The sequence below is a fragment of the Pinus tabuliformis genome, chromosome X (genome assembly GCF_031772625.1).
Source record: "Pinus tabuliformis cultivar Carrire ecotype Pingquan chromosome X, CPIR1, whole genome shotgun sequence".
NCBI lineage: Eukaryota > Viridiplantae > Streptophyta > Pinopsida > Pinales > Pinaceae > Pinus > Pinus tabuliformis.
Window position 1 is genome coordinate 1,318,624,164 of NC_142308.1, and position 16,296 is coordinate 1,318,640,459.

Consider the following 16,296-nt stretch of genomic DNA (forward strand, 5'->3'; position numbering starts at 1 on the left):
TAAATCACACAACATATTTAAAAAAATAAAAACATAAAAACCATAAAAAACTTCAACAACACTCTTACACACCTCTAATTAAATTAGAAGAAAAAGTAGCAACGAATCTTTCCAACCCTTAATTATCATAAAAGAAAATGTAACCAACATTACTCTTTCTGAGCCTTGCATGTACATCTACATATATATTTTATAAACATCTAAATGACAACTTTAAGGATAAGTGTAGTTGATGTAGGTCATGAAGTAATGGGTCTTAGTTGTGCATCTAATAGAGAGGCACACATTTTACACTCCACGTTACAACTGGGAAGTTTTTCTACAAGCACCGAGGGTTTCACTTACTGGAGGATTCAAGGGTTTTCTGCGAGCATTGAGTGTTTCTAGCATTTGACAAATATTTGGAATGGAGGCTTGGGGAGAACGTTTCAATGGAGAGTCGTTAGAGGATGTGAATTTGGTTACAACTTTGGATATGTCAAAGATACTAGAGATTGTGGGTTCAGTTGTGGGGTTAGTTGTGGGGTCTGGCATGGAGCTCAAAGACATAGGAAAAAATGGGGGTCAATCTTGGTTGATAATAGAGCATTTGAAGGCTGAGGTGGTAATAATTATTGTCCTTCGTTGTGGAGAAGTGATACAGACTCTGCTTCTCTAGTGGGAGATACACACAATACGGGGTTCTCCTTGCAAGGGTGTCTTGGGTCATTGGGTTGTGTTGGTTATTGATGTATTCATATGGGATTTATTTTGACCATTTCTTTGCTTGCAGTAGACTCGGGCATTCTACTGTGCATGTGGTTTCCTTCTCTAGATTTTGCATGGAGTGTTGTGGCCCATTCGAATTGACATATTATGCCCTATCTTAGGCCTCACCCTGGCATCTGGGGTTCCTCGAGATTTTCTACCCCAAATACTATGCAACCCTATTTCTGGTATTGATGGCTACCTAGGCGACCAGTGCACAAGTATTGTATCTTGTTGTGGGGTTTTTATCTTCTTGGTGTTTTCCTCAAACCCTTATGCTTTTCATCGCTCATTTTGGACTTATGATTATCCTCCATTTTGGGGTTTTTTGTGGCAGGCCTACATGCCCTTATTTTGTTCCTGCAACTTCTTTGGCCAGGGTTTTTGGTTTCTTGAATGTCTTCATTTATGGCTTGAATGGATTACAATGCCTTAGTACATTTGCAATGTATTTTCAGGTTGATCTAGTACATATGCTATAAGCATGACTATTTATATTGCATGTCATTTTGTCACCATAATACTTGGCCGCTAAAATGGATCTCTCGCCATCCATAAACATGTTCCATTACACTCCTTTAGAAGTCAAATAATAAAAAAACCTTTGAATAAGTTGTGAATTTTGGTTTAAATGGGTTTATGACTTGTTAAATGTGACCTGCGCACTTTTCCTAGTATGTTTCTGTGCAGTTGCAAGTTCTATCGCTCATAATTGTGTAGAATTGTGCTCTGTCTTCTACTATAGACCGTGGAGGTAAATCAAAGAAAAGTAAAAATAAAAACATAATTCCAAAAGAATTTTTGGTCGAATATATCCCAAATGAAATCTTCTAGGTCATATCAATTCAAGCCATATCCCTCATATCATGGAGCTAATTCCCTTTCATCAAGAAACCCTAGTCCCCCATTTAGAGGATCTCATCCTTCTCTTTTGGATTTGAAAATTCTTCCTCTTGGCCTATAAATTGACTAAAGTATAGAAGGATACACTTATGCTGTTGGATTTAGATTGGAAGGCTTATCAATTAAGGGGAGGTTTAGAGGCATTTGTGATCCGGATTTAAACAGGAACACAATAAAATATAGAAGTAACCATAAATACAAAGATGTAGTAGAAATGATACTTCATTTCATTAATGTAAAATATTGAAATATGGTTACAAATAGATATGGAAATAAACTAGCTAGGGCGATGGTAGCTTATCTCTGAGAAGAGATGTGATGGCTACATACCTCTGAACTGTGTTACAATGAGGCTCGAAGGCCTATTTATTGTTGAGAAACAATGGAAACCCCTAAACATCCAAAAACTTAACCCTAGTAGATGAAACGCCAAACTATGGACCCCGTTTGGGTAAATTGGTACATCAATTTCCCGGGGTCGTAACTTTGGCATACGATCCCTGTTTGACACGCACAATATGTTGTTAGAAAGATTTATACGAGGAATAAAACTTTTAGAAGAGGAAAATTGGTCCATGGACCCATGTTGCTCCCAAGTTTCCCAAACAACATCGTTTAGGGCCTCAAAACGGCTCCAGAACTTCTGGACACGAAAAATTGCTAAAAATAGTAAACTATGCTACAATTAAGGAATCTAAAAAGTTGAAAGAAATAATGGTGGGGGTCCAAGTGGACTTGGTGGGTGACCACCAATATCCACCTAGATCATTCCTCCCCTTTTAGGATGAAATGGTACCCATTGCATTGAGTTCCTCCATATGTTGAACTTGGCCCCTGGTGAGCTATTTTCCAATCTCTGATGTGTCTAGTAATGGTGGGAAGCATGGTAGAGGGTGGTCCACATTGAACACTCAGTGCAAGCAAATGAATGGGGAAATGTTGTGCTCTGAATCATTATTCCCCATAACCTTGGTACTGGTGTAAGCACCATGTCGCTTCTTGTACTTGTCATTTTTCAGAATGGAGAGGTGATATCTTGGCCCATTGGGTAGAGGTGCTCTGGGAGTCAAATCAAATGAATGCTTGACCTGATAGTGAAACAGTACCCCTGTGGGTGAGGAGGAGATGTTCCTTTGTTCCATCTATTGTTGTTGCTGCATGGGGGAACCCTTCGTGTGGGTCATGGATGTGGCGATGATATTCCCCTTACTTTGGGAGCACTCTAGACAAAAAATGAATTTCCTAGTCTGGGAGATGAGCTTGCTACATTTCTTAGCGGTGATCAAAGAGGTGGTGGTAGGTGTGGCTACATATGGTATCCTCTATAATCAGTGTTCCATGGGGACGCGTCCCCTAGGGTCGGGTTCACGCACCCCTCGCACCTAACACACTTGGGATGGGGGACATTTGGGGAAATGTTTCCCCACGTCCCCCTTTTAGGGAGACGTGGGGAGACGTACGGGGGGATGTTTCCCCAGTGTGGGGGACACTACTCCCTAAAAGGGGGATGCCTGGACGTCCCACCTCAAAATGGTCTATGTCTCCCCCCTTAAATTTGCTTGAAAATAATGATTTATGACAGGGAAAACCTAGTATTTGACCATGTTTCCCTACCTCATTGGATTTCATATGGAGAAAGTAGAATTTTAGATCTCACTCAAAATCCAGCAGACTTAACAATTTTTTAGGAATTCAGGATTTGATGGATTGCAATGTTTCCATTGCATTTTTTCATGTACAACGGTATGGAATTAGTCTTTAATCAAGAACACCAAACCCTCTATGTACTTTAGAGTGACTTTTAGACTCGTCACTCCATTGTTTTTGAGTTTTAGTTATATCAATTTAATATTTCAATCTTTAAATTTCAGTATCTATTATAATCTATTTAGCTTAGTAAAAATCAGATTCTAGAATGATAAATGATGAATTTTAATTTTAAATCAATTTAGAATCTAGAATGATGAATTTAATTTTTAAATCAATATAAATTCTAGAATGGTGAATAACGAATAATGAATATGGATCTGAGTATTTCATTATTGAATATCATGGTTTATGGATGAATCATATATGTATTAGTAAGAACGATGAGCATGGATCAATGTGTTTCATTATTTAATTCAATTATGTATGTATCGTTCTATTTATGCTTTCATTATTGAATATGAATTTGAAATATATATATATATATATATATATATATATATATATATATATATATAGATATATATATATATTGTTGGATAGGTAAATCCCCTCTGCGGACAGAGGCGATCCCACTAGCCTAAAACAGATCTAGCCACAATCAAACCACGCTGCCACGCAAGTTCCTAGTTATGCATTAAAGGTGAATTAAGAAGACCAACCTGGAATCCAACACTATGGTTGAAGCAGAGTTGATATTCCCGCTCCCTCGCTCCAGCAGATCATAAACGAACACCTGCACATGCAAAGGAAGAGATAGATACCAACATAAAAACTACCAAGGCACAACTATATTTCATTCAGAAAGGAAATAAATCAACACATCACCATAATAGACAATGACATTGGAACTATAATAGCAGTCGCTCACTAATTAATAATAAACAGGAAAAGTTACAACCAAGGTTCTGACGTTGAACCTCTCCTGGCTAGGCGAGAAACTATATGTGTCTTGCAATGTATCTCCTCTCCGGCAGCATAACCTTTCTAGCATTCATTATCACTCATGATAACCACAACTAGCATTCCTCCAAGGACTCAAGAACTGAACATCTAGCACTCCATGACTAGCTTGTCAAATGCATAGAGACAAGCTTATATAGATGAAGAAGGGAGGACGATACAATGAACCGGGACACCTATTGTGGATTAACATTATCCCCAAAAGCCATTAAGGATGGAGATAGGATAGAAGTCGACATAAGACTGATTTTTTATCCTCAAAAAGCTCCATGTAATGAAGGAAACAACAGTCGGGCGTGCGTTAAGGCAAAAAGCATGACCAAACTTGGTTGGCGCGACTGTTGCTCTAAGACAGAGCGCCAATGGTCGCGCCCTCTTTTGAGGATCTCCATGATTGGCACGGGCAAGATACTGTGGACCTGCGCCAATGGAAAAAGAGCACTTTTCAGGGATGATCTGTAGAAGGTGTCTTCAGGGAACATGAAGTACATACTCAGGGGAACATAATGCAAGTGTTTTTAGACTTTGTCACTTCTTATAACTCCCGGGATGAGTCCTCCAAAGTACGACAAGAGGAGTAACAGGGATGGTGACAAATTACTGTGTAACAGATGCCCCCTAAAGCATGAGGTCCGAGAGGTGGAGAGGGGTGAAATGCTTTACAAGAACACACAAGAACACATATAGAGCTGCCGCCGAGGATCTGTGTTAAGAGACATGACTGATAGTTCAATTACGTGATGTACGTGGTATGGTCGCAGCCATCCATAAGAGAGTACATAAATAATCTAGATCCATAGTATGGACGCAGCCATCTGGTTAGGATCAACGAATTGACTCAGGTATGGTCGCAGCCATCCAGTGAATGAGTCAAGAATCAAGAATCACGCCTGGATTACAACAGACACAATCCAGGGTCTTGCGCTCCATCTCGACCCGAACAAGATTACAAGTTCAAGCATGTGAATATATGAGCTGAAGTCGAACATGCATGAACATCATCTGATTACCAGTCAATAGTGGAAACTGTTAACAGACGCGAGAGGTACCACCAACAATGACAATGGCCCTCAAGGTACTATAGGTACAATCTACGGCGTGTGAATTAATGATCTGAAGTCGAACACCCGTAGAATCATTCGATCGGAGGCCAATGATGAAAACATCACGTCAAACACGAAGAACCTGACATTGAGGCATGCAGGCTCCAAGGCACCGGAAAGGAGTCTCTAGGTCAACTTCCTGGATAATGAGTTGAAGTCGACAGGAAGTGACCTTGATCGAAGGTGGGCCATAATGTTTCCCACATCATCGATACGAGACAGAGAGACAATGTTTTGAATCAAGATTGTGCGAACTATCAGAGGGAGGTTGTTTCTTTGCAGAGGTCAACTTCTCTTGAACATATCGGCGGCACATTAATGGAATCGGCAGTATTTGACATCAATGTATCAAAGGTCATAATGACGAGGCAATGAGTGGATGAGAGGTCAAATAAGGTACCCAAGTCCATGGAAGCAAGTGATGAGATGAGATATCCCCACCTTGGACACGAAAGCAGAAAAGTGCCATGTTCAAGAGCGACATACTGACGTCACGGTACTAATTATGGTTCAAAAATTTTCTTTTCCCTCCGCCATTTCTGGCGAGTACCCCAGTTATTTTTAACAAGCTTGATGGGGATAGCATATGCTTGTGTTGTGACAAAATCCGATGTCATTAAGTTTTAACGAGTCTGACAAAGGAAGAACTCGGCGTCTTTTCATGTTTAGAGAGTTTGAAAAGACAGCAGAAAAGGAAACTCCAGGGATGTCCTTTTTCATAAAGTTGTGTCTCTCGGGCCCGAAAAAGTATAAAATAATACTCGAAAGAACCGCCCGATCATTATGATCGAGGAGTACTTTTCATAATTAGTGATTTCGACCTGAAAAAGTAAAAAAGTGGTCAAAACCACGTCGTTTCGTAACCATTAACGAGTTCGAAACGACAAAAACCCGGTAATCTTTTTATGTTTTAACGGTCGACAAAAAGAACTTAAAACGACCGCCCCTTATTAACATTTAACGAGTCAAGAGGAGCGACTCGGCAATCTTTTCCTCTTTAAATGGTCAGAAAAGAGCTGAAAGCGGACCTTCATTTTTATTTTCTTTAACGAGTCAAAAAGGAAAAATACTCGGCAATCTTTTCATATTTTATGAGTCAGAAAAGAGCGTAAAGGCGACTCGTCCTGGAGGAACGAGTGGTATAAAGGGTAGCAACTGGTTCCGGTAATGGTGGAACTCGCTCGAAACATGTAAAGGTTAAGAGGCTGGCTAATAAAACCACTCATCGCTGCAGTTCCTCAGGAAAGGATAAACAACCAGGTGAAAGCATATGATCGGCCAAAGAGATGGTGGCGATGGAATGAAACAACCAAGGCTCATCTAGCAGAATTTAGCAGATAAAAGGCAATCACGGGATGTAAATCAGGTATGGGTTCATTTTTACACAAGCTTGAACCATGGAGAACTTTGCTTGGATTCGGTTTCATGTTTACACAAGCTTGAAACGAAAAAACTATGCTTATTAAATTTTTGCATGCCCCCAGCATGATAATGCAAAATCGAGGTACATGCCCCCCAAGCTTCATGGCATTCACGGAGTGGATGGAATGAAGGTTTACTTGGAAAGACTCGATTTTGAAGGAGGATGCATGCCCCCCCGGGCCTCAGTCACGCGCCCGGGTCAGCTGCCGTCATCAGAATGACGGAGTGGATGTTGGGGCATTTCCTGTGGAAATAAGACCATTTAGGAATGGTAGATGACTATATGTGAAGTGTGAACCAGGGAATGAAAGTTGGTCTACGACCTTGATCGTCCTTGCTTCATGCGGAAAACACATCACTCTGAAGAGTGAGGACACAAGTGCACGTATGCGATAAATATAGTCTCGTCCAAGGAGTAAATTGTAATCTAACGGACCTTGGACTACCATGACGCCCATTTGAACAGTCTTCCCTTCTAATGTGATAGGTACATTGGGAAGAATTCCTAACGGTCGAGTGGTTTCTCGATGGAAACCTGTAAGGTTTCTTATCTCAGGCAGAAGAAGTGGGGAACCAAGTGCTTCCCAAGCTGTTGAAGAAAGGATACTCACAGGAGATCCCTCATCAATAATTGTACCGGCCATAACCATGCGGTAGACTTGGACTATAATTCGAAATGGTATGGAGGCTGGTAACCGAGGATTGCCTAGTTGATCCCAATTGAAGGAAACAACTAGGTTGCTTGGAGGTGGGATTGGATAGACAGCCGGATATGATTCTGATGCACTTTCTTCCTGGTGCGAAGGAATGAGAGGGATGCTCACTTGATCATTAGAGTCTATGTTGATGAATAGAATTTGGACGGTGGGGTCTTCATTCTTTGCAGTGATAACATCATCTGAGGAGGGAACTTCTGAAGGCAAAATCGGGTCACTTGTAAGCTGGACCTTTTGACTTTTGTCTGGTTTGGATTCAGATGTAAGATCATCTGAGGAGGGAACTTCTGAAGGCAAAACCGGGTCACTTGTAATCTGAACCTTTTGACTTTTGTCTGGTTTGGATTCAGATGTAAGATCATCTGAGGAGGGAACTTCTGAAGGCAAAACCGGGTCACTTGTAAGCTGGTCCTTTTGAAAGATCGGGTCAACTGTAATCTGGAACTTTGGACTTTCGTTTGGTTTGGACTCAGGTGGTTCATCCTTGATGATAAAGTGGTGCGTAGATGATGAATGTAAATCAACACTCATTCCGACCAGGGACTGGTCTGGAATAGGCGGAGCACAGCTAGGTTCGGGAAGAGAAGGCTGGACCAAAGAGGAATCATGTTTGATCACTTGGTTAGTGGAGAGATGATCTGCAGTCGCAAAAAGATGCTGATATCCAGCGGGTAGCTGGGGTAAGGGAGCTGACAGACTTTCCAAAAGACGGGAGACTTCATCCATAAGTGGAAAAAGGCAAAGGAGATGATTACCTTCACAAAGTCGACAAGGGAAACGAACCTTCCCTTTTCTCTTACCAACTAATAAGGTATCGTCGATCTGCGACGACAAGGGGTGAGTCGGGTCACGGGACCATATATCTAGGATCCTGGGAATACCAGGACAATCAGAAAGAAAATGGTCCTCCTTTCATAATCGATAAGGAGACTTAGCCTTCCGCGGAGGAGCAGAAGGTGGTTCCACTTCAGATATTTTCGTGGTAGATTGGACCTTTCCCTTAGGAGACTTCATCTTTTTGGTCTTCTTATTCTTCTTCTTAGCTACCTGGTTACTGAAATCCAAGGTTTCACCAGGCGAAGTAGAAGATGAGGACGCAGCAATAGGTGAAGAAGGGGAGGGGTCCACCTTAGAATCAACATGGTGTTGTTCAGGTGGAGGAGGTGGTGGAACATGAGTTATCACACTTAAGACCACTGAGTTTGAAAACAACCATATGGGTAAACCAATGGTCAACCCAGGCAAAGACAATGTTGCGATATACTGAACACCAACATTTACAATAGAAGGAAATGGACGAGGGTTCCCATCAGGAGGAACACCTTGGCCGGTGGGCGCCGGGAAGGCTGCCATTGAACGAGAAATAGTCCTACTCAAGCTAACGCAAACAAAATCTAATTGGGTAGATGTTATCGTGGCCAATAAATTTTAAGACACTGAACTTAACCTTTTCATTTTTTAAGAGTCGAGAAAAGGATAAAAGATGACTCTAGTCTCCTTCAAATATTTAATGAGCACGAAGTGACAAGACGCTCACAGGCACCTTTTCTTTTAGGGAGTCCGAAAAGGATCAAAAGTGACTACTCTAGAGACTCTAGGTAAAAGGTTTACCAAACAATCCGTAAAACTACTTATACACCTTGGCAATCAGATGAAAACGAAGGACTTCCCGTACTGCAGTCAATCTTCCCGAATGCTGTGTTCAGTGCATTACGGCTTGTAAGGCGGCAGACTCGGCTTCCTATGGATAAAGGATAATAGCCTAGTGGGGTCTCTCGTATATACGCGACGGTACGTGGGAGCTCAGTCCGTATTGGCACCTATCGTTTCACCGTGGAGGAATCACCCAACCACTCGACGATAAACTACCAGGTTTAAAGACGTCGGAACACGTCTCTAACCTAGACCTCTAGAGTGTTTGCGTTATGTTCCAATGCGTTGTTATGTTCATTGAGTTTATTTTAAAGTTTATTTTCGATTATGTTTCAGTTTTTTGGTCCTACCGTATGTGATATCTCGAAAACTTCTTAAATGCAAACTATATGCCAAAATTATATCATTTGATTCGATGAATTCTATCTACAGGAGGGTTGAGATCTTTACACAAACGAAATGATCACTCAACAAACAACAAAGATCCTAATGCAGCTAATAACAAGAAATGAAATTTTCTTTCCTTTTCTTTTTAATAGCAACAAATAACAATAAACGCTAACTAATATGATGCAAAAGATATTTTGTTTTTCTTTCCTTTAAGATGGCATGATGCATTTAAACAAATCCTAAGAGATATGCACAATTCAAGTTCACTCAATGAAATAGAACCAACTCTGAAGCACCAAAATGAACTATGCAAGCAAGGAAAAACACAAAGACTTTCAATGAACCATGTAATCTAAGTTCGAATGAAGTCAAGTAAAATCCAAAGAGGCTAGAAGTGAATCACTCAGAGTATAGAAGATCAAGCTTTAACAAATCACTGGATAGGTGCAGAACACAACCAACAAGTTGACTGGATAATCAAGAGATCGAAACTTCCCACAGAAGGCTAGAGATACAAAGTCACTAGATGTTCTAGGGCTGAGATGAAAATCAATAGAAATAAGCAAACAACTGAAGGATAAAGGCTAAACCAGTCAAACAGAGGTTCAACACACTTCTAGAGGCTGTAAGAGGTATAAAAAGAGGCTGAAAGAGCTTTCTACCCACACAGAGGCAAAATTTACAAGGCTGGCGCGACTGTCAGCCTGCAACTTGCGCTACCACAGGATTGGCGAGAGTTGCTTTTGAGCAATATGCGCCAACTGGCGCGATTGTCAGAGTAATAACCGCGCCAATTAAGCTTGCCGGCTAGAAAAATAAATAATACGACCTCAGGTCGGATTGACAGTGCTCAAATGGGTCAAACAGTAAAGAATAAACTCAAAACTGACCCAGGAAGCTCATTCACTCAAGCAAGCAGAAGAAAATTAACATGCAAGACAAACTCCAAATAGCTTCTCCCCAGCGGAGTCGCCAAATTGTTGGATAGGTAAATCCCCACTGCGGACAGAGGCGATCCCACTAGCCTAAAACAGAACTAGCCACAATCAAACCACGCTGCCACACAAGTTCCTAGTTATGCATTAAAGGTGAATTAAGAAGACCAACCTGGAATCCAACGCTATGGTTGAAGCAGAGTTGATATTCCCGCTCCCTCGCTCCAGCAGATCATAAACGAACACCTGCACATGCAAAGGAAGAGACAGATACCAACATAAAAACTACCAAGGCACAACTATATTTCAGTCAGAAAGGAAATAAATCAACACATCACCATAATAGACAATGAGATTGGAACTATAATAGCAGTCGCTCATTAATTAATAATAAACAGGAAAAGTTACAACCAAGGTTCTGACGTTGAACCTCTCCTGGCTGGGCGAGCAACTATATGTGTCTTGCAATGTATCTCCTCTCCGGCAGCATAACCTCTCTAGCATTCATTATCACTCATGATAACCACAACTAGCATTCCTCCAAGAACTCAAGAACTCAACATCTAGCACTCCATGACTAGCTTGTCAAATGCATAGAGACAAGCTTATATAGATGAAGAAGGGAGGACGATACAATGAACCGGGACACCTATTGTGGATTAACATTATCCCCAAAAGCCATTAAGGATGGAGATAGGATAGAACTCGACATAAGACTGATCTTTTATCCTCAAAAAGCTCCATTTAATGAAGGAAACAACAGTCGGGCGTGCGTTAAGGCAAAAAGCATGACCAAACTTGGTTGGCGCGACTGTTGCTCTAAGACAGAGCGCCAATGGTCGCGCCCTCTTTTGAGGATCTCCATGATTGGCGCGGGCAAGATACTGTGGACCTACGCCAATGGAAAAAGAGCACTTTTCAGGGATGATCTGTAGAAGGTGTCTTCAGGGAACATGAAGTACATACTCAGGGGAACATAATGCAAGTGTTTTTAGACTTTGTCACTTCTTATAACTCCCGGGATGAGTCCTCCAAAGTACGACAAGAGGAGTAACAAGGATGGTGACAAATTACTGTGTAACATATATATATATATATATATATATATATATATATATAGATATATTAAAAAGGAAAAAAATTATATACCTCGACGTCACCCCGTCCCCCCTAAATTTCAATAAAATTTTAGGGTACTCCCACATGTCCCCCTTGTGCATCTCCCCGCACCTGTGTCTCCCTGTCCTGGAGTCTTGGTGGAACATTTTCTATAATGAATTACACAAAGAAATAATGACAACACAAGGCCTTGACTCCTACACAACATGTCGCCTCCACAAGTATGGCTGGCCTAATAAGACATCACAAACATCTAGAGGTGAAAAATCACATGATACCTCATCTGTGAATGGTTCGATGTTGTAGGGAAGGTAGCATTGCTGGCGAACTCAGAGATCGCGTCCTTGGTGAGGCCATCCAATACTATACAACTGCAGGTGTGGTGTAGTCGGTAGGCCCAACCACTTCACGACCTCTGCTGAAATGAGGTTTTTTTGGCTCCCACTATCAATAATGACTTGTAGCTATGAACCCTTCACCCACATTTCTGAGTGGAAATGTTTCTCCCCCTCCTTTGCATCTTCGGGCTCATTCTTCTGGATCTTGGTTCTGGCAATAGTGATGTTGGCCTTTGCATTAATGATCTACTTCCCTTTCCCATTCCCCTTGTCATATTCTAACTTAGGGTCGAAACATGCATCTGATTCTAAAGCCTTCAACTCGACCACAAGTGACTGCTTGGTCCAACACTCACTTGTGTTGTGAGTGGGGCTCTTATGGAGCTCACACCACTTTACAGTGTCCTTCTTTGACTTCGTAGTGTTGTTATTTTATTTTGGCTCCGACAGGTTGTCTTGGGTCACACCGCCTTGGCTTTGTCCTTTGGTCTTTGGATTCACAGATCCAAAGTCTCACTTCTTCTGTTTAAACTTCTTCTCATTCTTGACAGCGTATCGGTATGCCTTGTCAGGCAAGGAGATGTCCAGGAACTTCATCTCCTCCTGGATGTACCTATGTAGGTAGCCGTGGTGCTTGAGTACAAAATGCAGCTCAAAATCCTTGATACCCAACTGTCTACGAAGGGTATGAAGTATGTTTGTGAACTCTAGCACATCTTGGTCCCTACCCTACCGTAGCATGGTCCACTTTATGTATTTGTCCTCATAGCTTTCGACAGGGTAGTACTGATCCTTGATGGAATCCCATAATGAATTATAAATCGATGCAGCTGAAAATAGCGAGCCTGTACTTTCATCCTTCTGTTCGTAGTAGGTTTCCCACTAGTCCTTGACATGGGGGGCTACTTTGAGAAGAGCAAAAATAATCTTTTCCCGATTACAAAAATCATGAAAAAAAAATACTCTTGTAGTAGATCTTTAATCTAAAACATCTACGTCTATCTGACCCTCGAATATGGGGATTTCAAAATTAACTTGTTCCTTAGAAGGTGTGGTGTTTCCAGAGTAGCTGTTGGAAGCCGATGCATCGCCTCTGGGTTGCCACTAAATTATCTGAGCAAAGTTTTCCATCAATACGTTCCTTTGTCACTCAAGGGCTTCTTTGAGCAAGATTTTTATAGGATCTCTTGCCCCTTTGTCTCTCTTTTCATCTGCCATGGGAGGCCATCGGGATTTGCAAGGTTGTCCTTGCAAAGGTTCAACTAGTTCAAGACCTAACTCCTTATATCCCGACCTCATTGGGGACATGCAAAGAAAAGCAAAGACAAAAACAGACTACTCTGATACCACTGATTTAGATTTAAACGGGAATGCAATAAAGTATAGAAATAACCATAAATACAGAGATGAAACAGAAATAATACTTCATTTCATTAATGTGAAATATTGAAATATGATTACAAACAGAAATAGAAATAAACTAGCTAGGGTGATGGTAGCTTATCTCTGAGAAGAGATGTGGCAGCTAAATGCCTCTAATCCATGTTACAATGAGGTTTGAAGGCCTATATATTAATGAGAAACAATGAAAAATCCTAAACATCCAAAAACCTAACCCGAGAAGATAAAAAGTCAAGCTGTGGGCCCTGTTTGGGTAAATTGGCACATCAACTTCTCGAGGTTGTAACTTTGGCATACGATCTCCGTTTGACGCACACAATATCTCGTTAGAAATATCTGTCCAAGAACTACAACTTTGGAAAAACCAACATCGCTCCACAGACCCATGTTTCTCCAAGTTTTCCGAGGAAACATCATTTAGGGCCTCAAAACAGGTCCAGAAGATTAGGACCCAAAAGACTGCTAAAAATAGTAATGTGTGTTACAATTAAGGAAATTGAAAAGTTGAAAGAAAGAATGGTGGGGGTCCAAGTGGACTTGGTGGATGGCCACCAGTATCGACCTCGATCAATTTGTGAGGAACCTCATGAAATCAATGCAAACATTGTAAGGTTCTTCCTTATCCTTGAATTAATAAAAATTAATCCTTTTTCCCATTATATTGTCTTATTGAAATGATAAATGTTTTAATATTCTTTCGATATTTAGTAAGATAATATCAATTTCTAATCTCCTTGATCATTAGAAAAAGCTTGTTTGAATTGTTATGATTGAATATGCCTTTGATCTCTTTTATGTCTGTGATTGCAGGTCTTTTCGAGCACCGGGAAGCTTCGTCAAGTTAGAGCAGAGATATTCATCAAGAATTTCACAAATAGGCAAGAGGCTTATCCTTCTACTATTGTATTTACAATTAGAATGAAATAATCTTAGGGAAAAATTCATTTAATTGTTTGTTTGTTTCTAGTTTCCTTTAGGATCTAGGGAGATCATTCTTGTCAGCAAGAGGGATTTATCTACCATAACAAATTGGTGACTAAACTAGGTAGTGTTACAATTCTCTTTTCTCTCCTTGGTTTTGCATTCTGATTTTTGGTGTTTAGTTGGACTCGAGCCTTGGTAAATTTATGATCTTTTAGATCTTTTAGGTTGGTTTCTTTCTCTTTTATTTTTTCTTGGACTTCCCAGACATGCGTGGTTTTTATTCACCCATAGAGTGCATATCTGTGTAGTTGTTGCCTGAGCAACTAGGTGCATCCACACTAAATTAAACTATTTGCTTGCACACTTCCAAGATATTTTTGAAAAAATAGGTTTTCTCTCAGCCAAAGTTTGAATTTTGGTTTCTAAATGTGTCATCATATTTGTTTTGACTATCCAATATATTTTCTGAACTTTTTTGAGTGCTTTGGTGAGGTCTTTTTGGGAATTAATCGTTTTTGCAAAATTTATTAGGGTTTTGTCTGCCTTATTTACTAATTGATAAAAAGATAGTAGGTTGTCTTCAACACCACTATATTCCTCTCTTTTTCGGTTAGATATACAAAATCCGTCATCAATCTTGCTTATTTGTGATAAAATTCTTTGTTTAATCACAAATTAGGGTTTCTCGGAAATTGTTATGCTTTGTGAAGAACTAATTTCACTACTGCATGATAAAAAGAAATCATCCCTTTCCCATTTTGAAATCTTTCATAATTACATTCTAGCATCATTAAGTGAAAGAATTCAATATAGAAATTGCATTTTTTCAAAACTCTTGTTTGATTTCTGTGTGTTTCAAAATTTTGGGTGATAAATGATAAAAGACATTTTGGGTTTGTTTGATCTCTTAGGAAAATTTGAAATCTTAGTTTGCTTCTGCATTTGAATTGCATTAAAGTGAAATTGACTATCTTATGAAAAGAATTTTGTTGAAATTGTGAGTTTTACATTTTATTCAAAGAAAATCAAAGAAACTCCTACTTTCCCTTAATTAGGATTTCATTGAACGATAGATTACAAATTGGGTGTTCAATTGCATTAGAATTTCGATTCGAGTCATAATATCATATGCTTCACTCCCTTTACCTATTGAGTAAATAAGAACTTAATAACACAATGTTAATTAAAATCAATTAGAATTTTATATTTTTGACGGTTGTTACCACCTATAGTAGCTTATGGGTGGGGCTTTGGAATATCAAAGTGAGTAAACTTTCCAAATCTATAGACAAACAATAGAATCATGCGTTAGGGAGAAAAATCCAATTATTTCAGTTTTTCTCTAGGGAGCTCTTCTTATGCATGAGCTAAGCACGAGATCATTTCAGATTTGGTGAAGTGATCAATGATAGAGAAATTTTCATGTATTACAATGGTGCCTAAAGGTGCTTGGGGCCACTTGAAAGTAAACCTCCAATTAACTATGTTTAGGAGCTTTCAAGGCGATTGAGCATTGTTACTTTTTCCTTGTGTGTACATACGATTTACGACTGTCACCCTACGTAAAAATTTTATAGTTGGTAAACTTAGTGACCATAATCCTAGGGCTCTACCTAAGGTGAAGGCAGAGGGAATGATCCAGATGGATATCTAGACACAAATGGCATGGAAAAGGCTTAGAATTCAAAGTGGTGGAGAGTTGATTAACTTGACATCAGATCAAATTTCTCGTCGCCCTGATTCTAATGGTCTGAACGACACTCTAATCCAAGTCTGGATCAGGAAGATAGAGGCAGTCAAAGTTTCAGTTGACTTTTGCTGACTACACAGGCTTAATGGAGACACAATTTGGAAGTTTTCATGTGGATAGAATCCGGCCAAATCCAGCCAGATTCTGGGGAAAATTGTCACCTCGTTAAAATGTCTCCTTTGGTCCAAATTTTGATTTTTCAAAACGGGCCATATTAATATAATA

The 16,296-nt window shown here is 40.0% G+C and overlaps 1 pseudogene; it reads left to right on the top strand.

The window, feature by feature from the left end:
• Window positions 1–406: 406 nt before the first annotated feature.
• The window catches only part of LOC149144943 (uncharacterized), a 95,703-nt pseudogene continuing 79,813 nt past the window's right edge, over window positions 407–16,296 (top strand).